We start from the raw sequence: 21,691 nt of genomic DNA on the forward strand, positions 1-21,691 counted from the left end.
TAATATATATATATATAGCAAACCATCATTCCCCTGGTTGGTTACAACAATTATTGCTCAAGACTCTTGAGATGCTAAACTTTTAATACAAATTTGATTTCTCAGAAAATTTGATCAAGGCTCCTTTGTGGTACTTTTACTGCATTTAATTTTGGCTTCACTATCACCGTAAGACATTTGATGCAACAAACTCTTTCAGAAGAGATTCTATTTTCTGCTCACTACAAGATGATACTGAAAGATCTTTGTTCTTGAAGTCTGCAATTGGCATGGGCATTGACTGATGTTCATTTTCTTCCCAGCCACCTTAACAACAATCGGCAACTTGGTGTTCAAATGTCTCTTTCATCCTGCAACAAGTTCTTCAAAAGAACCTTGCAGAGCCTCCACCAATTCAGGACTTGATTCTGAAATTGAATCAAATCAGATTCGAATAGACATTATCGCATTTAAAGTCCAATGAATTTAATTTTGTCTCTTAGTTGCACTTTGTTGCTCAATGATCTCAAGAAATTGGTTATTCCAAGCCTCTGGTAACAACTATGCACAACTCTAGGAGAGGTCCAAGTTAGCACCAAACAACTAACAATTGCCTCATTTAAGCATCCACTACCAAGTGCAAGAGCCCAAGGTGATTTGATCATCATATAAGAATCTTGCATATAAAAGAGTTGAATCAATCAAGAAGAAATAGTTAAATCATTAAATTGTTCATGTGCATGTATAAATTTAGTTCCAATATAAAAAAGATCATTTCAGTTACATCGATATTTCACACTGATTTGTCCAAAAAACCAAATATCTTCTCTATATATCTTCTCCTTGGTCAAGGGTTTATATATTCTTTATTATTCTTTCCTTAGCATCAAAGTATGGGCCTCTAATTATAATATTTCTGTGATGCCTTCCAAGCTTGGCGTTCTTAGTGCTCAAGAATTCATGCCAGGTTCACAAGGACCTTCATTATGGTCAGGGATGGGTGAATTTACTTTGAAATAGCTGCAAGGTGACATGGTAACTCTATAAAACGATACAACACATAATCGAATAGGTGGTGGGAGAATTTTTATTCTTCTATACATGTCAACTATTGATGAGAGTTGATCTAATTGCTAGTAGTAAGCCGTGTTACAGCTTTGCAAAATTTTCAAGCGACATGAATTGTTAAGATATATTTCAATCAACATCATGCAACATCTTGTACGTTCGCGTCCTTCCATGTAGGATTCTTCTTAATGTTCATGTGTTATATTGAGCGGGGCCTAGCAAATATTCCTATTTTATATTAGCTAAATTTGTCATGAATCAACGGTGTTGGGAAATTGCCTTTTGATCGGTGAAGGGTTCAATGCATGAGATAAGCTGTGTGGGGTTTATAATTGCCGTTTGAGTACACAGCTGATATGTGGCTTAAGACAGAACCTCCCTTACTTTTTATCTAATGTGTTCATGAACAAAACAAAACCCATGTTAGTCAATATTTTAAACTAAATGTGGAAACATTTCATTAGATCTTTATTAAACATTTGCATTTTACAGTTGTACTTTTGCTCATTTTAATCAATAAGATCAAAATACACTAGGTTCTCTATTGTTTTAATTAAGACTAGGTGGGCACATGAATTAAATTAAATTAAGGGCCCAAACACACCTAGACTACTAAATAGGGACACAATACCACGAATTGGGAAAAGCTAACAAGATTCAACAAACAAGGCTTCTATAGCTGAGTTAAGCTGTGCATTATCTAATGATGCCTTTTTAATTCTAGAGCAACATGTAGACCCTTGAGCAATAATAATTTTAATGTTTTATTTTATTTAATAACTCAGGCAAACAAGTTTATTGTAGAAGTGGTTCATTAAGAAAGAAATCCAATGCTTATAGTATATAGCCTTTCGATTTCGTTAAAACTTGGGCATATTCAACAATCAATATTTGCCCACCTTTAAATTCTTGGTGTAAGCACATTGGCTGTGGTGCAAAGTGAAGGGTAGTTCACTCACCTATTGGGTTTAGGTGAACAAAATTATGAAATGTAGCAGGCATATTTAACACTACACACATAAGGCCATGGGCCATCGGTAAGGATATAGAGAGACTAGCTAAGCTAGTGCTTGCAGTGCTACATAGTGGATGCTGGTAAACACTTGCATCATCGGAAATGACTTAAGTGCTATGGAGACTAACAATCTTGGTTCCATGTAAAAGTATAACAAAAGTGCAACAAAAGCAAGGCAAATGCCAAACATGTTTTAGAATTGATTTAAATGACGATTTCAGCTCCATGAAAAGTAATAGGAGACCAACTAGGCCAATGATCACCTTCATTTTCTATGTTATTTAAGAGCTTAGAGATTGACTATCATATGTCGACATTGAAATAGAATAAAAGTGAATGCGTATAAAGTGTTAGAACATGTAAAATTTGTCAAAATATGGTTTCATATTTCCTTCTTGTAAAGCCCTGAACCCTAAGTTGTTGTCATATGTTCCTCTATTTTGTTATTAATTCGCGCGCTTAAAGTTTGAGTAAAAAGCATTTTGTTGTTATGTCATATTGGTCAAATTTTCTTATGATATGTCTTTATTTTCTTATTGGTTAGAGGGTTTGTGGTTAAAATTTCCCCTTTGTATTACATGTGTTCAACCCCTTAAGTAACTTATGTCCTAAATGAACAACTTGCTTTGCATTGATCATTGCATGCGTAATTGTCTTTTAAGTGCGTGTCCATTGGTGTGACTATGTTGTATTGATGGGAGCTTTGGTAAGTTGAATTGACCCACCGATGGAGAATGGAGTCACGAGCGAGTGCGACTAAGTGATCGATAGGAGTTCTTGGTATCAATGGGAGTCTTGTTTGGTCTCATCGACCCATTGATTAGTCCAAAGGAGTTTGAAAGGTTGGCGAGCCCATTGCATCGATAGGACTGCTTTGCATTAGTGGGACAGTTGTTGAGTCTCACTGATCCTTCGATGATGTGTGATAAGAACAACTTTGGCGAGAGGGGTCATTGAAGAGATTTGGCATATCAATAGATTATTTTTTATGTTCCATCGACCCCCCGATCATGAAGGAAATGTGGGCTCAGTCGGTGGTTTCAGTGATGGATAAGGTGCATCGAGGAGACACAACAATATCGATGGGACCTTTTCTATGTCCCTTTGATCTATCGATCAAGAACAATGAAGTGTGGGCTTGAAAGATGGCTAAGGTAATAAATGCAGTTCATTGGGGTAATAAAATTACATCGATGGGAACATAGTTGAACTACTCGCAACTCGGCTCAACTCGCCAAGCCCCTGGGAAAAAAACTCGAGGAAAACTCGGAAAAAACTCGGAAAAACTTGACGAAAAACTCGGCAACGTAAAAACACGCTTAATTTTAATAAAAAATGCATTTTTTTTGCAAAATTTAATGAGAAGATGCATCCAATGAGTCATTAAATGATAACACAAAAGAAACAAGCTGATTCTAGATATGTTTAAATGCAAAGTGTCTACAAAATCGCATCCTCATGAGGAATGCTGATGGTTGGAAGCAAAATAGTAAATAGTTTTTGTAAAACCAAAAGTAAATACATCATTACAAATTACAATTACAGCTTCCTCTTCCCAGCTCTAGGTAAAACTAGAGGAGAGGTAAAACTAGAGGGTCTAGTCCTAGAAGTTTGTAGTGGGCGTGACTGTGCCTCCTCGCTCGGTATGGCTGGCTCATCCTCCATCCTAGATGAAGCTATGTCTCCACCTGCTTGTGGCATTGGCAATGACTCCTCACCCTCATCCTCTTCCTCCTCAATGTCATCCAGCATGAAACCAAATCCACCCCCCTCCTCCATAGCTTGCCTCTCCAAATCAGTGTTGTCATCCTCAGAAAACGATGGAGGCTGCTTGTGATGTCCAATCATTGTAAGGATCTATATCATCCAAGTCAAGTGGACCACCTGATACTTCCTCTACCTTCCTTACACGCAATCGAAGATTATATTGCACAAAGACAAGGTCATTGAGGTGTTTTTGAGCTAGCTTGCTCCTCTTCTTCGTGTCGATGGCTTCAAACAAGCTCTAATTGTGCTCACAACTGGATGAACTACAAGGTTGACATAAGATTCTGAGGGCAAATTTTTTGAGATTTGGGGTATTTCCACCCCAACTTTGCCACCAAGCATCTGCAAATTAAAATTAGGTTGAAAGTAGCACCCCTCGCCGGGGTTTGAGGGTGAGAAAAAGAGGGGTAGAGAGATAGGTCTAGATCTTGGTGGAGATCTACAAACGCGCAATATTTGAAATTTCATCATTCATACTCATAGTTTCAAACTTTCAACTCTAAAATGTATAATACCAAGATTTCTTCAATGCTAATTATGTTGTTATATGGACTTGGAGCATAATCAGACTCAGAGGTTAAATTTTCCCTACTTCCATCAGCGCAGTTTCCTCCTATATTTTTCGACGGGGGTTTGGGGGCAGCGCCCCCAAGTTGGGGTCAAGGGGCATCGCGTATCATAAAGTATAAGAAAGGAAAAAGACATATTGAAATGCCACTTATACTTGAATGTTATATTTCATGTGTATATTTTGTTGAAGAGAATGAAACTTGTAATTTTATACCCTAGGTTTGTTAAACAGATTTATATCCTTTAATTATGCCCTAGATTGTAATCAGATTTGTAGCATTTTAATAAGTCATAATTCAGTAAAATCAGAAATGAAGGAAGTAGATCAGAGACAAACACAAATACCTTGGGAAAACCTCCAAGGAGGAAAAACCCAGCATTAAAGATCCTTAGGTCAGATTATATATTCTCTTGATAGCAAAAGTACAATACTTAGCTCCCTTTACAAATCTGAATCCTTCATGAATGACAGATCTGCACTTCTTCAAGTCTGTACCAAAATTGCCTTTGTCCTCTAGAACTAGTTCGCATAAGTCTGGACAATTTCGCACCCTCAAGAGCAAGTTTTCACTTCTTCAGGCAGAGCTAATTCACTGAATAATGAATGAGTGATATTGACTTGCAAGGTGTCTTATATTTATATGCATCTTTAACTTTGTTTTATTGCAAGTCGGCCTCCTTTAATTTGGGCGCCAATATTTGTTGTAGCGTGGGGTTTTTAGGATAGGGCTGGGCTTAACCTTGGGGCATGTTACCCTTTAGGATAGGGCCCAGTCCTAAGTGGGTTCGGATGTTGCCTTTAAGGCAATCCGAACCCATTCATTATCCTAGTTACAAACAACACTCCCTCTTAACTAGGGAAGAAGAGAATACATGATCTGAACCTTTAGAGTTCCATCTAGCACACAAGCATAGAATGAATCTAGCACACAAGCATAGAAGTGTAATACATAAGTGGGTCTTTACATAATTACAATTATCCATCTAGCACACAAGCATAGATTGGACATAATTCATTCTTGCACACAAGCAAAGAATTATTCAAAGTGCTGTAGAAGAGTCACTGAGATTGAAGCTCCCTCTCAATCAGGGTTCCGTTTTCCACAACGCCAAGTCTGTCTCTGAAGTATTTGAACTTCACTCTGGATAAAGGTTTGGTAAGGATGTCCGCAATCTGTTCATCTGTGCTAATGTACTTTAGATGAATGGCGCCTCTTTGCACCATGTCCCGAATGAAATGATAGTGAGTTTCCACATGTTTGGACCGATCATGGAATACAAGATTTACTGACATCTTTATACAGCTTTGATTATCACAATGAATGGTGGTAGGAACACTAGCTTGACCAAATAATCCAACAAGGAGCTTGCGAAGCCATACTGCTTCTCTGGATGCAACAAATGTGGCAATGTACTCAGCTTCTGCAGTGCTTAATGCTACCGAAGATTGCTTTCTACATGCCCAAGAGATCACTGCAAAGCCCAAGTTGAAGCAGATACCTGAAGTACTTTTCCTGTCCTTGACACTTCCTGCCCAATCTGAATTTGAGTAGCCTTCCAAGAGAATTGAGGTATTAAGTGAATACTTCAGCCCATAACCAATCGTGCCACACAGGTATCTTAGAATGTGCTTGGCAGCAACCAGGTGAACAAGTTTAGGTAAGCTCATGAACTGACTGAGAGCATTCACAACATAACAAATATCTGGCCTAGTATTGACTAGGTACATCAGGGAACCAATCAACTGCCTGTACTCAGATGGATCTGCAAAATCAGAGTTAGCTGCACAAAAGCTTAACTTCTTTAAGTTAGATTCCATAGGAGTATGCATAGGTTTACAATCTATGATTCTAAATCTTTTCAAAATATCAATAGTATATTTTCCTTGACTTAGAAAAATTTCATTGGATCTTTGCCATACTTCTAACCCTAGGAAGTAATGCATTAGACCTAAGTCCTTCATTTCAGATTCTGAGGCTAATTCCTTCTTACATCTTATGTTTAATTTACTTTCACCAGTGAAATAAATCATCCACATACAAAACTAAAATAAGCATCTCATCATTATAAACTTTCAAGTAAATGTTAGCATCAGCATCATTCTTGCAAAATCCTAAGCTTAGTAAGTACTTATCAATTCTTTCATACCAAGCACGAGGAGCCTGTTTGAGCCCATATAAGGCTTTCTTCAACCTGCAAACATGAGAATCTCTTTTATGGATTACATAACCTTCTGGTTGCTCAATGTAGACTCTCAATGACACCATTGAGAAAGGCTGTCTTAACGTCCATTTGATGCAGCTCCCAATCTTTGGCTGCAACAATAGCTATTATAGATCTAATAGAAGTATATATAGCAACAGGGGCAAAGGTTTCTTCATAATCTGTTCCTTCCTTTTGAGAAAAACCACGAGCTACAAACCTAGCTTTATATTTTTCAATACTACCATCAGCATTATGTTTAATTTTAAACAACCATTTAGAGGAAACAACAGACTTACCTTTGGGTCTGGGTACAATGTCCTAGACATCATTCTTGATTATAGACCCATACTCTTCATCCATGGCTAATTTCCAAGCATGATGGGACATAGCTTCTTCGACATTGTGAGGTTCAGACTCAATGATATTGCACATCACAGAAATGTAGTTGGCGTGATTTTGGAATCTCTTGCTATTTCTAAAGGTTCCTCTGGGAGCAGCAAATCCTTCAGCATCTTGAATCGTGTTTCTAACCCAAAGTGGTCTCTTCTTGTAGACCACAATATCCTGAGGTATATCGGTGGAGTGCATAGGTTCTTGTTGTGACCATTTCACACATCGCCCCATCGCAAATGGGGACCCCCTCTTTTTGCTTGTTTTTTCGCTTGTTTTCGCTTTCGTTCTTAGGGTTTTGTTAGTTAGTTAGTTGTCTGGATTTAGGGCTAAGCCTTAGGGTTTTAAATTTTGCCTTTTCAAGCCAAAATCCAGTCATTTTTGAGAGCTTTTGAGCTTCTTTTCTAGAATGCAAATTTTGAATGCAATGATTTCGCCAAAATGGTCTAATTTTCAATTGGAATGTTCATGCAGAGCTTAAATTTGTCTAAGTGTTGATCGTCAATGAGAATTTTTGTCTGATTGAATATTTTGACCAAATTTTGACTTTTTTGAAGTTTGATCCTAGGCATTGGAATTGATTTGTTTTCGCCTCGTGAAGTGTTAAAATGTGAAAAATCTTGTTATTTTGGCTTGTAGGAGCAAAATCGCTCCTGTCCCTCAGTGAAGGACGGGAGCTCAATTTCAAATATCTCATCATCCTTGCAGAGTCCAAACAAATTTTACGTTTGAAGTGATGGAGAACGACGAGATCTTTCCATTGAATATAAATTGAAGATTTTCATGAGCACAGAAATGCCTCCAGGAAGAAAATCGCTCCTGTCCCTCAGTGAAGGACCGGAGCTACGATTCAAATTTCGTTTTGTCCTTGCAAGATTTTGATAACTTAACAATTTGAGGACGCCCAAAGGAAGATGCTTTGCCAAATGAATATAATTTGAGATGCAAAAAACGAAGGAAAATGACCTATATTGACTAAATCGCTCCTGTCCCTCTCCAAGGGACCAGGGCGAGGTACCTTGTAGCTCTCGCCCCTCTCCCAGGGACCAGAGCGATTTCCTCCATTTTGCAAAATCCAGACAAGGGTCAAGGTAAGTTTACGTTCAAAAACAAAGGAGAACATGAGATGAGCTCATTGAATATAAATTGAAGATTTTTGGGACGTCCATACCAGTGTTAAATGCCTAGTTCGCTCCTGTCCCTCAGGAAGGGACCAGAGCGATTTTTAATATAATTGCCTTTCTTGCAAAGTTACAAACAATGTCAAGGCATGGGCGGATAGAGTGAAGAAGGACGAATCCGTTGAATATAAACTCGGAACCTGGCAAAGTAAGATGAAGGCCACAAAGGGAGGATCGCTCCTGTCCCTCTCCAAGGGACCAGGGCGATACAATGGTGATGATACGTCCCTCCAAAGTTCAAGGTCGTTCCTCCAAGGTTCAAGGCCGATCCAAGTCAAGACGAAGGGTGGCGAAGACATTTCAAGGCATTTCCATCAAGCGCAAGGTTGTAAAGGTCATCACATGGAAGGATTTGCGCTCTAAGACCCAGATCGCTCCTGTCCCTCTCCAAGGGACCAGAACGATACCTACATAATGGCGTAGATTTCAAAAGGCAAACAAGTTTCGAGCAACCAAGAAAGTCGAAAGGTCGTCATTCCACGCAATGGAGTTGATTGCAAGTTGGTACAAACAAGAACAAGCACATAATAATGAACTTCGCTCCTGTCCCTCAGGAAGGGACCAGAGCGATATTAGACGTATTGATCATTTCATGCAAAATTCACGTAAGGACAATATATTGCAATGTTCTGGAGGGTCCATGGTATGACAACAAGGTGATAAACAAGAGTTTTGAACGTCCAAACATCGCCAAATGGTGTAAAGGCCCCACATCGCTCCTGTCCTTTGGACAAGGACCAGGGCGATCCTATCTAAGGCGCTCATATTCCTCCAAAATCGAAACAAGGCAAGGTTAAGCGAGACAAGGGATGGCGTTTGGAAAACATAACAATGAAGGATCGAAGGTCAAAAATGCATAGTGAACGTGGAAAAATCAACATCGCTCCTGTCCTTTGGACAAGGACCAAGGCGATACTATCAAAACACTCACGTTCCTTCAAAGATCAAGGCGAAATGAGGTTAGGAAATGCGAAGGACGACGTTTGAAGGTCATTGCAAAGGAGATCGAAGTTTAAAAGTCGCCAAGATCAAGGAGAAATAATGGATCGCTCCTGTCCCTCTCCAAGGGACAAGGGCGATGGTCCCTTTAATACATCCAAACACATAATAAAAGCAAAGGGAAATAAGCGCAAAGGACACGAGCATGGATGTTGTTCGCCTTACAATGATATTTCGAAGGTCAAAAATGCAAGAATCTAGACCAAAATCATGGATCGCTCCTGTCCCTCTCCAAGGGACCAGAGCGATGAGGTACGTCCCTTTATTTTCATATTTTGGCGCCAAATTAAACAATTTGAATTTCTTTAAATGCTAAATCAATTTAAAAAATTGAAAATCCATTTTTTATTGGCATTTAATATGGCGTTAACATTTATTAATTATTTTTGCCTTATTTAAAAATCGAAATTTGCAATTAAAAAACGCAAGGCATTAATAGTTAATTATTTAATTAATAAAAAAAAATCGATTTGAGCGCTCATTTAAGGAGGTCGGCCTTGCTATGTCATTGCAAATCATTTAAAAATCGTTTGAAATGGTTTTATTTTTATTAAGTCGGCCTTAGTAAATGAAGGATGCAAGCGCTATATAAGGGGGGTAGAATTATCATTTTCTACATCATTATTATTACTTCCTTCATGCGAATTGAGAAGAGACGAATGTAGTGCGAGTTTCATTCATCCAAGGGTGGTGCGATTTCAAACCAAAGGTGGCGTAGACATTCCCAAGGTGGTGCAAGGCGTGCGAAGTGTGTTTGGGGAGGTGCGAATGCAAACCAAAGGTGGCGTAAGCAATCAAAAGGTGATGCGAGTTTGAAGATCCATCTAAGACCACGCCAAAGGGGAATTTGCTAAGGACTTGGAGATTTGTTAGTGCGAATTTGAAGATCCATTTGGGACCACGTCCAAGGCGATAAGTGAAGATCACATTCTATCCAGAGGTGGCGAAGTCAAATTTGAGGAGATCATATTGAAGATTATTTTATACCTCAAATTTTGCCTAGGCAAATTTTGTTTTTGCATTCTAGAGTTAGCTCTCTGTCGAGGTATGGCGATTTAATTGTTATTGTTTTATTCATTCATCGTCATATTTCAAATTTTGAAATTTTGATTCTTGAGTTTCTCTTGGCTCAATCGTTGTATTTTAGGAAATGATAACTCTAGAGATTTATCATGAGGTTTCCTAAAATTTATCTCTCTTATTTACGTTATTTATTGCAAAATCTATTTCTTATAATGAAATGTTGTGTAGGTATGGCGACCCCAAAGGCGGGAGCATCCACCAGTCGCTCGGCTCTCATGAAAGAAGATCAGAAGACCGAAGAAATGGAGACCAAGATCGTGTCCAAGTGGAGCAACGTTGGAGATACCAACTTGGGGAACTTTAGCACGAAGAAGTTCCAAGAGGTCCCTTACATCGGCAAGCCATCACCTGTCGCCCGGAGAATAATAGAGAGTGGCATCATTAAGGCGGCCGGTTTTCCTCCAGCCATTCAATGCCACGAGTTGATGATCGAGTGTGCCCGTCATTACAATCCATAGTCCAGGACAATTGTGTCCAATGAGGGAAACACTTTGGCGTACCTTTCAGAGGAAGCCATAAGTGAAGCCTTCCATCTTCCAGAGCACAGGGACATGATATACAAGAGCATTGAAGGAGCCAGATCAGTGTACGATGATGATCCAGATGCTTGCCTAAGCATAATCAACAAGAACTGGCTACTTAAGAGTCGTCCCCGTCTGAGCAAAGTACCGAACACACCACACAGGATTGATTTCCAAGAGGAGTACAGAGATTTGATCACCATGCTCAACAGAGTTACAGGAGCACCTCATGCCTTCTATTTTGAGAAATGGATGTTTTACTTCATCCAGGTGATTGTTCAAGGAAAGGGTACAATACATTGGGCTAGGATAATTAGCCATTGCTTAGACGTACAGTTGAGAAGACTCAGGGCTACTAAGTCCTTCCACATGAGTTCATACGTCATCTATGCCTTAATCAGGAGCGTTGAGTACGCAGGACTACCTCACAGAGGAGTGATTGGAAGAGGACCCGGCGAGGTCAGAGTTTGTGAATCCTATACCTACTTGCATCATCCACCAGGGAAGAACTACAAGTTAATCAATGATACTTTCACGATGAACATCACAAGGACGTTGCAAGGAGGGATTCACAACAGATTATCTCAGGATGCCCAGGAATTCATCAAGAGGTACGGTGCTTGGTTCATTCAGTTTCCCAAGTTCACTTACATTAGAGTGTATGGATGTCCTTTACCTCCATACATGTTGCCGAGGTACCCGACAGATAGAATTGTGTTACTTGAAGTAACAAGGCAGTTGGCAGCATATGTGAAGGCATTCAGACACAGACATCAGAATGGAGTTCAGGTACCTATTATTTTGGGTAATTCAGTTGAGGTATGTCCTAATGTCTTAGCCATGGATGACGCAGAGAAGGAGTTAGCCTTGTATCCTTTTCATCTTTTGCTTGGAGGAATAGTTTTGATCCACATGGACATTTAGAGGAGACGGTCGGTAGAAGATTTAGACATGAGTACCAAATTGAAGATTTTATGATGAATCTCCTAGATGATCTCGAAGTAAAACGAAAGATACATTCTAGATTGCCTTTGGATTTCATCAGGAAATGTAAGATTTACAGAGTGGCCGACCAAGCTCAGGACAACGGCAGGCACATCCAATCTTCATATGATAGAGAAAGCAAAACAATAAGTTTGAATTGGAATGAGCCCGAGGCCGTGGATTTAGATGATTTGATGGCACCAGTCTTGTCTTGTACTCGCAGATGGGTAGACGTTCAGCATCAGAAGTTGAGAGAACAAGGCATAGCCATATCTTTTACTTTGGAAGAAAGGCCAGCCGAAGGTGGAGCCAGTGTTAGTGAAGGCAATCCTAATCCTAGGAATTCAGGTGAAGGTAACCTTCGATGTGCCAGTGAGGGCAATCTCCATTCGAGAGGTTCAAAGAGAAAGGAAAGATCAGAAAAGAAAGAGCCTTCCAAGAAAAAGCAAGGTGCTAACAAAGATCAAACACCAGGTACTTCTTCCAGACCAGAGGATAGAACAGTTCGAGTGGAAGAGTCCATGGAGTCGATGGTACAGAATGACAGACAGGAGGAAGAACAGGCACAGCATGTTTCATCCGATGGATCTCTCCAAGACTATGATTTAGATAATGATAATGAAGTAACATCTCCTCCCAGACAAGAAGAAATAGTACATAAAGAGATTCAAGTTCAAGAGACAAGATCAAATATTCCAGATTGGTTGAAGGAAAGATTGACTAAGGTGATCGTAATTGAGGACGAGGACAGTGCAATTGATTTAGAGAGCCTTGTTGGACGCTCACATATGACAACAGAGAAAAAGAAGGCTACAAAGATGTCCAAGATGATTCGAGATGAGACTGGATCTAGGAAACTGCAGATAGCTACACCGGCAGCAGACAAATATGAGGGTGAGATCCTAGCAGAGGACTATCATATACAGACTATTGAGTTAGGACCATCCACCGCAGAGCAGACTTTAGATGATGCCACCGACACATTTGAGGCATTGAAGGACAAGCTTAGAGAAGAAGTGGAAAAGAATAGAAAGCTTGAGAGAGAGGTCGGTGCATGGAGGACATATTTCAGTCACATCAATGAACCTTTGGGACGTCAGGATCCAGTTAGATCACCATTGCAGGCATTGCCCCTTCAATCAATCAATGAAGCAGAAAGATTCAGGAACCTGGTCCAGCGTACATGTGGTTGGATGGATAGATCTCACACGGTGGCCATTGAGTTTGTTACAAGGATGTCAAAGATCACCCATCAGGCTATCCAAGTTCTTGAGATAATCCACAGATTGATGGCAACAGTAGCTGCATTTGCCCATACCAAGGACGTTGTCATCCCTGTCTTGAAAGTTATAAGACACACATCCAGGAGAATTTTAGCACAAGAGAGGATCTTAGAAGGTGATTCTCACAGTTTGTTTCAGTGGTCAACCTTACTCCATATAAAGAGTGTTCTCTTTGAGGACATCAGTGTTAGATGTGGCCAAGTTGAGGAGGTGATCAATCCGATCCAGGACAGAGTATTTGAGGTACTTCGTACCATTCTTGGCAGAAGGATCGAGGTCGAGACAGATGTGGATTTACAAGAATTTGAAGATAGAATCAAGATCATCTTTCGCAAGGACGCAGATGTTACAGATGAGCAATATGATCAGATGTATGCTACCATGCTCCTGATTGATAGAACAAAGGAACTTGAACCTACTTGGGACACAGCTCTTCTAGATGCATTTGATCAGGTTATCCACTTAGAAGAGAGTATCAAGAATCTTCCCGAGATTCCAAGCACAGAAATCGAAGGAATCGTGACAAAATTCATTGCATATGCTAAGAAAGAGAATTGGAAAGGGAATAAGATTCTAGATGAAAGGTTGTTACAGATGACATGACATCTTATTTCTCATTGGTTGATACCTCCTAGATTTTTATGCCAAATTTAATATTTGGCTATGTATTTAATGTTGTTCAGTAAAAAGGAGGTCATTTGTAACAAACCCTAATTAGGGTTTAGGTGTCATGATCTTGTCCATTGATTTGCTTTCAATCTGGACCTTTCATTGTAACTGGGGATGCTATTTATACCCCCATTTTCCATTTCATTTATAATAGTCAATAGAGAATAGAGTTAAGAGTGAAATAGAGAGATTAGAGTTGTAAGCAATTTTTATTTTGTAGCAAGATTGAGTCTTGAAGAGAGAAATTCAAGCAATTGTTGTATATGATGACTTGGAAATCAATAAAATATTGAAGTTATGGTGTTTTGTTGCAAGTTTCTTGAGTTATCTTCATGGTTGTTGGATGTACTTGAATCACGCTCAATCAAAGTAGTTTGTTAATTTGAAAGGCTAAGTGTGAGATTTGATATTTGGTAGGATTCGCAATCCAAACCACTAGCTTCTTGCTGATTGTAGGAACGCCTTGCGTGGTCGACCGGAAAACATTTTGAGTCCTTAACCTTCAAGCATTTTCACATCTAGGATATGTACCTTCGTAGTAGTGTCCTTGGTCTTTGATGCATTGAATACCATTATATTACCTTAGAAGATCGCACTAATTTCAATTGAGTTGTTACCTTATGGCAAAATTGAAGTTAGTTGAGTCTTGCCAAATCTCATTCATGCTAAGTCGTTCATAGGGTTAGGCTAGATTAGACTTCCTTAAACCCTGTCCTTTTCCATTTTTTTTGAAAGTTCCTTTTAGACTAGTAAAATCTTCGAGCTTTGAATACGTAAGACGCCTTGGAGGAAACAGCAAATCACATCATACCACTAAAAAAGCTTGTCCACACGTGGAGACCCCACTAAAAGAACCTTGGAGTCCATCTAACTGATCCTTTTCGCAGATCTTCAGCAGTTAGAGACTATTTTCTCAAGAGAGGATAAGATGCCTGTCGGTATTTTATTCTGTGTATGATTGTGTACAAAATACACGTCAACAGTTCTGATGGGTCATTCTGAACTTCCTGATCTGGAAGGTTAGTAGACTCCTCCTGTATCTCAGGTTTAGCATCAACTATTGAATCTTGATTTTCAATCACCATATCATTATTGTTGGATAATGAACCTTTAGATCTTTTGAAAGCAATATCTTCTTCAAAAGTTACATCTCTACTTACCTCAACATACCTTTGACCTGGAATGTAGGTCCTGAAGGCTTTGGAAGATTTGTTGTATCCCACTGAGATGCCTTTCTTTCTAGATGGATCCAACTTGGTTCGTTTTTCTTTAGGCACATGGACATACACTGGGCTCCCAAATATCCTTAGGTGACTGATGTCAGGTTTGATTCCTGTAAATGCTTCTTCAGGAGTTACATCTTTTAGGGCGCGATGAGGACATCTATTCTGAATATAAACTGCTGTTTTGGATGCTTCCGCCCATAGAAAAGGTTGTAGGTCTTGATCATGGATCATGGCTCTTGCAGCTTCAACAATGGTCCTGTTCTTTCTTTCAGCAACTCCATTTTGCTGAGGATTGTAGGGAACGCAAAACTCCCTCTTAATTCTTGCTTTAACACAAAAGTCATAGAAACTACCTGAGGTGTATTCACCTCCATTGTCAAACCTCAAACTTTTAATTCTATTTCCTGTAGTATTTTCAACTAAGGCTTTGAATTCTTTAAATCTATTTAGGACTTCTTCAGACTCTTTGGATTTAAGAAAATAGATCCATGTTTTCCTAGAGAAATCATCTATGAAGATAACATAATATAGGAAGCTGCTAGGAGATGCTACAGACATAGGACCACATAAATCTGAATGAATAAGTTCTAACCTTTCTTTAGCCCTACTATTGCTTTTATGAAAAGGATTCTTTACATTCTTACCCATTGCACAACCTTTACAAGCATCATCATGAGATAAATTGAGTTTAGGCATACCTTTAACCATTTTACCGAGAGTGGGGAGAGCTTGGAAGTGTAGGTGACCCAATCTTCTATGCCATAGCTCGCATGATTCAGGGGTCTCATGAATGAGAGCTTGAATTGGATTAGCTGCAAGCTTATATAAACTATCACATCTATTTCCAATAATACGAGCAGATTTGAAATTAGATTTCTTAGGCCAAGCGAGTACTTCCCCTTCAGAAAATGCTATTTGCAAACCCTTATCTTCTAAGGCAGAAATGGAAATAAGATTATTTTTAATACCAGGTACAAAGAGAATATCACATAGTTGTAAGGAAATACCAGAATCTAGTTTTAAAGAGGTAGTGCCAAAACCTTTTACCGAGTATCGAGCATCATCACCGATTACTACATGAAGGTTGGTTTCCTTTTCAATCAGATTTGAGAGATGCTCATGAAATCCTGAGATGTGTCTAGAGGCACCACTGTCAAGTATCCACGTATTGCTGTCCGTGGGAACATTGCTAGATAGAGCAGAGATAAGAAGGTAATCTTCACTTTGTTCGGCAACTTCATTTAAGTTGGCTTCCCTTTCCTTTGGGTCATTCTGACAATCTCTGGCATAGTGACTATACTTATCACATCTGAAGCAACGAATGTGAGAGGAATGTCTTGACTTTTTCCTTGGATCATAGGAGGAGGATCTGAAACCTTTGCTTCTCTTTTCTTTCTTCCAATGTCCACCTTTCCTAGATTTAGCTTAAGAGAACATGATTATCTTTGTGAAAGTTCTTGAGTTTTCCTCTTACCTCAATTCGAGATTCTTCTTCGATGCAATCAGATTGAAGACGCTCAAAGTTGGGACGATTGGCTCTTCCACCAATGCTACGAATAAATGGTTCCCATTCATCAGGTAGACCATTTAATGCAATTATAACAAGATCTTTATCCGAGATTTGGCAATCAACAGTGCTTAGCTTGTCCTTTAGTTCATTGATCTTCATGAAATAGGCTATGATTGAGTCTTCTTCTTTCATTTTCATGTGAAGAAGCTGCTGTCTTAGAGTAAGGACCCTGCTGAGGTTGTTGACTTCATACATCCCTTCCAAGTGTTTGATCATTTCCCTAGCAGACACAAACTTTGATATGACAGTGACAAGATGATTCTTGATGGATTCAATTATGATCCTCCTAGCCTTGAGGGAATCTTTCTTGAACTGTTTCAGCTCTTCAGCATCTTCTGGAGGAGACAACCTTTCTTCCTCTACAAATTTCAGCAGATCATTCTCTTCAAGGATCAATAGAATACGGACTTTCCAAGCAGCAAAATCAATGGCTCCCTCAAGTCTATCTTCAGCCTTCAAACCTGACATTTTAATCTGAAAACACACAGCAGCTATATGCAACAAATGATTTTCTAAAATCAGAAGTTAGTGACACCTTGGCTCTGATACCATGTAATTTTATACCCTAGGTTTGTTAAACAAATTTATATCCTTTAATTATGCCCTAGATTGTAATGAGATTTGTAGCATTTTAATAAGTCATAATTCAGTAAAATCAGAAATGAAGGAAGTAGATCAGAGACAAACACAAATACCTTGGGAAAACCTCTAAGGAGGAAAAACCCAGCATTAAAGACCCTTAGGTTAGATTATATATTCTCTTGATAGCAAAAGTACAATACTTAGCTCCCTTTACAAATCTGAATCCTTCATGAATGACAGATCTGCACTTCTTCAAGTCTGTACCAAAATTGCCTTTGTCCTCTAGAACTAGTTCGCATAAGTCTGGACAATTTCACACCCTCAAGAGCAAGTTCGCACTTCTTCAGGCAGAGCTAATTTGCTGAATAATGAATGAGTGATATTGACTTGCAAGGTGTCTTATATTTATATGCATCTTTAACTTTGTTTTATTGCAAGTCGGCCTCCTTTAATTTGGGCGCCAATATTTGTTGTAGCGTGGGGTTTTTAGGATAGGGCTGGGCTTAATGTTGGGGCACGTTACCCTTTAGGATAGGGCCCAGTCCTAAGTGGGTTCAGATGTTGCCTTTAAGGCAATCTGAACCCATTCATTATCCTAGTTACAAACAACAAAACTGACCTGAAAAAACAAAAATTGATAATTTTTTGACATGTTTGGGCCTCTTTTTTTAGTCTAGCTGAGTTTTTTCTGCGAGTTAAAGTCAGAAAAACTCGCAAAGCTCAAAAACTCGGCGAGTTTTTGAAACTCGCCAAGTACTCTGCGAGTGTGTCATCTATGGATGGGAATTCTTTTATGTCCCTTCGATCTATTGATATTGATTAATGTGGTTGTCATGTCGAGAGGAAAATTCAAATCATATCGATATCCGTTGATGTTTTTGATCAATGGTGGAAATTTGAAGTGAGTAAATGACTGAACTGGCGACTTTGATGCTCACATGGATGATTATTAATGAGGTGCATGAGGTGGTTTGTGAGCCCATTTTCGTCTCAATTGTGCTGCTGATATTTTTGGTATTTGAGAAGAAGCTGCAGGAGTGTTTGGTAAAAGAATTCGCTTTCTTAGAAGATTGTAAAGGCGATCAAAACATACTATAGAGGTAAGTGCTCAAGCTTGCACTGGTGTTATAATTGGATTTCTGTTACTAGGGAGCAGTGAATTGCATTCTAGGGTTTGTATTTGAGAATTGGGGATTTTTTCGAAGAATACCGTAGAATGGATGATGATTATAAATTATGGAAGTTGCCCTTGCACAAACTAAGGGATGAAAATGATAAGTTGAGATTATTTGCTGATTCAGAAGAACCTCCATTTTCTGTCATTTTGTTTGAAGAATATTATACACTTACTATTCTGTGTGTCGGGTCTTGGGTTAGGAAGCCAATACAAGAATGCATATAGCTGCCATTGTGTTGGCAGTAGATATTCAGAGCCATGATGCTTGATCTTTTGATTATGCAGATTTTCTTGCAGCAGAGATCAACAAGAGTTTGGCCTCTATTAAGAGGGATGATAAAATTATACATTTCAAACACTTTTCACTGTTAATGCACTTGATCCTCTACGGAAACCACAATTGAAAATCAGTGATGAGGATGATGATGGGAATTTGAGAAGAATATATGTTAACCACAATTGAAAATCAGGGATGAGGATGATGATGGGAATTTGAAAAGAATATATGGAAACCACAATTGAAAATCATGGATGAGGATGATGATGGGAATTTGAGACTTGTTCAAATGTGGACTGCTATTTGGGACAGCAGGTGCAAAAGGTCCCATTCTTTGAGGAGTTTTTTGTAAAGCAAATATACATTGAGCTTGGTCACCCTTGTGACTATTGTTTGTCCTCTGCTATTCAAAAGTTCTTGAGGCCCAAGGCTTATGAGACAAGGGTAAAAATTGACTAGAACTGGGGAGATTGGTATGCTTTCGAGGACTACACCAAAATCAAGGTGTATGGTTTTGAGGGAACCCCCTATCTGCTACCAAAAATTGTTCCTGATAGGGTGGCATATTTGGAGATTGTTAGGCAGTTGTCATATGCTGATTTTATGCATTTGAGATCTCATCTGAAGCAATCTCTTTTACCAGTTACATTGTGTTTTGGAGACTTCATAGCTTGTGCTATGGAGGGGTATGCCCTTGTGGGTAAAAAGCTTGAGTACTATGGTTTGCTGTTTGGCAAGGCCAGACAAGGGTTTAAGCCCGAGTCTTTCATTAATAAGGCTAAGATGGCACAGAAGCTCAGTGGTTATCATCATGTGCTCTTTGTGGGTGATGATTTGATAAGGAATATGGATGAGCAACATGCTGTCCGAAGAATTGACTTGTATAATAAGATTATGATAGCTGAGAAGTGGAAAATGAGGCACAATCCTTTATATCAGGGTGCTTTTATTGAAGTAGAAGACCAGTTTAGAAGGGTAGAAATGATGCTACAACACGAGCTTGAGTTGACTAGAGTTTCCCTCATGTTTTCGGAAGAGGAGGGAGAGAATTTCATGATGATGATATTCAAGTAATGGAAGTAGAAAATATTCCCCCCATTTGCCATGTGTCTCCACAACCCACACCAGAAACAAGTTTCTTTGTTGATGTTGTTGATTCTCAAGAACAGGAAGGTGATGACAATGATGAGTGTCATCAAATTGTTAAACCATTGATTGCAGAGTATAGTCCTCATGAGGATGGGAGAATGATTGAAATTGAGCCCTCTAATGAATCATCTAATAATGTCAGACATATTGTTTCTAGAAATTTTATTTTTGACGATTCATTTGTAAATTCTTCTAAATTTAAAGCTTTTATTTTGGAATATAAAGGAAAATAGGTCGGAAATAAGATAAAGGACATTGGTCTTGAGAATCAACAACAGGTTGAGCAACAATTGCTTAACAAAGTAAATGAGGAGGTGAAAGACATGACCCCAGAAAAGGGAAGAGAATTGCTACAAGAAGCAGGTGTCATTATTCTTCTAGGTTGGGATCTCAACCGTGCAGTGGCATTTGATAGTCTGAGATCAAGTCAAAAAATGGCAATAAGATTGAGTGCAGAGGCAATGAATAGTGTATACAGGTTTAGGATTCAATCCTGATGATCATACTCTGGCTATTTGGGTCATTTATCCACCTGGTAAGAGACCATTGACTATTGAAGATTCTAGTAAAATATATGGACAGCTTCTTGTGCAAAGGCTTGGTGACACAGATCTGGTGGAGACTGCTGACCTAAATATTACTGTTGCTAAATTCACCAAAGCACATGTTGAAAAATTGGTTAAAGAAAATAGATGGTATGTTGCAGAAAATACCCAATTGAAGCAAGAGATTGCTAATTTGAGAGACCAATTCCATTATCCCACAGGCTTGTTCCAGCAAGTGTTAGATCATGATAATAGGTTGCTTGAGATGACAATTGAAAGCACCTATTGGAGAGATAGAGCAAATAAGTTCTAGAAGAATAAGGAACAATTCAGTGCAGAATCGAAAACTGTTAAGTTTAGCATTGTTTTAGATTTGGTAAAGAAGAGATTTGAAAATGTAATCTCATGGGCTGACAGGTTTTGGGTTGTCCATGCTAAGACTTACAGTGCACTCAAAGAGCATAACAAGTTGTAGGTTAGGCTAGTATCAAAGAGGGAAGAATTTATGTCAAAAGGTGATGTTGATGATGCTGTGTTAAAGGCTATGGATGGATGGGTAGACAAGCACAAGAGATTTCATGCAGTGCTTACTGAAGAGATTAGTGAATTTGAGCAGTCGTTGGATATTCCTTTTCCCACTTTCTTTGATGACAATGGTGATTTGAAGGAGCAGAGTAGATGGAAAGATGAATTGGCTCAATTATTGCCTCGAGCTCTTGATTTTTGATTTTATCAATGATTCATAGATGGTGCTTGATAATACTCATTCTCAACTTGAAGGGATGTTTGCCCTTGAGTATGCAATGAAAGATATCCTTGCCACAGTTAACACGTAGCGACCCAAAGGTATATTGATCATCTCTCCCAACTCAACTTGTTCATTGCTTGAGCGGTGTGATGGTGAATGCAATATAGAATGCTGTGCAAAATGTAGAACCTTGCCAGACCTTTGGGTCAAGGGTGTTTGCTAGAATATTGAAGAAAAGAGAGCTTACTTGCATTCATCATTTCTTCTCCCTTTTCAAATTTGTTATTGTCCACTTTGTCTTTTAGTGCTCTTTTCAGATTTGCAACGGTCGTATATATTCAGCGTCAATAAGTCTGATTGGCACCACTTTTAAATGATATTGTATTATGGGGTTTGTCTTTTTGGGAAGTTGAACTGTTGTTTACTAATAACTGAATGTAAACAGTTTGCAGCTTGTTTTTGCTTCCTTCGTCTCTATAAGAAGGAAACCAAGACCTTATAGAGGGGTTCTGAATTCTATTTTGGGGCAAAGGGTGTATGTTGTAAAAGATTTTTATACAAAAATGGAGAACTTGCAGTGATATTGTGTTCCTATTTTGGTTTCAGTTGTTTGATGAAATTAATGAATAGACATCATTTGGCCATCTCCAATTTGTGTTTCTCTTTCTCATATGAATCAGTATATTAATGATATATTTGATTT

The 21,691-nt window shown here is 38.8% G+C and overlaps 1 protein-coding gene across 2 annotated transcripts in view; it reads left to right on the top strand.

Annotated features, from left to right (window-relative positions):
* The window catches only part of LOC131070904 (PIGF/3-ketodihydrosphingosine reductase fusion protein), a 106,712-nt gene that overhangs the window by 23,508 nt on the left and 61,513 nt on the right, over nucleotides 1-21,691 (top strand). The gene's annotated exons all lie outside the window — the stretch shown is intronic.

Source organism: Cryptomeria japonica, chromosome 1 (genome assembly GCF_030272615.1).
Source record: "Cryptomeria japonica chromosome 1, Sugi_1.0, whole genome shotgun sequence".
Classification (NCBI taxonomy): domain Eukaryota; kingdom Viridiplantae; phylum Streptophyta; class Pinopsida; order Cupressales; family Cupressaceae; genus Cryptomeria; species Cryptomeria japonica.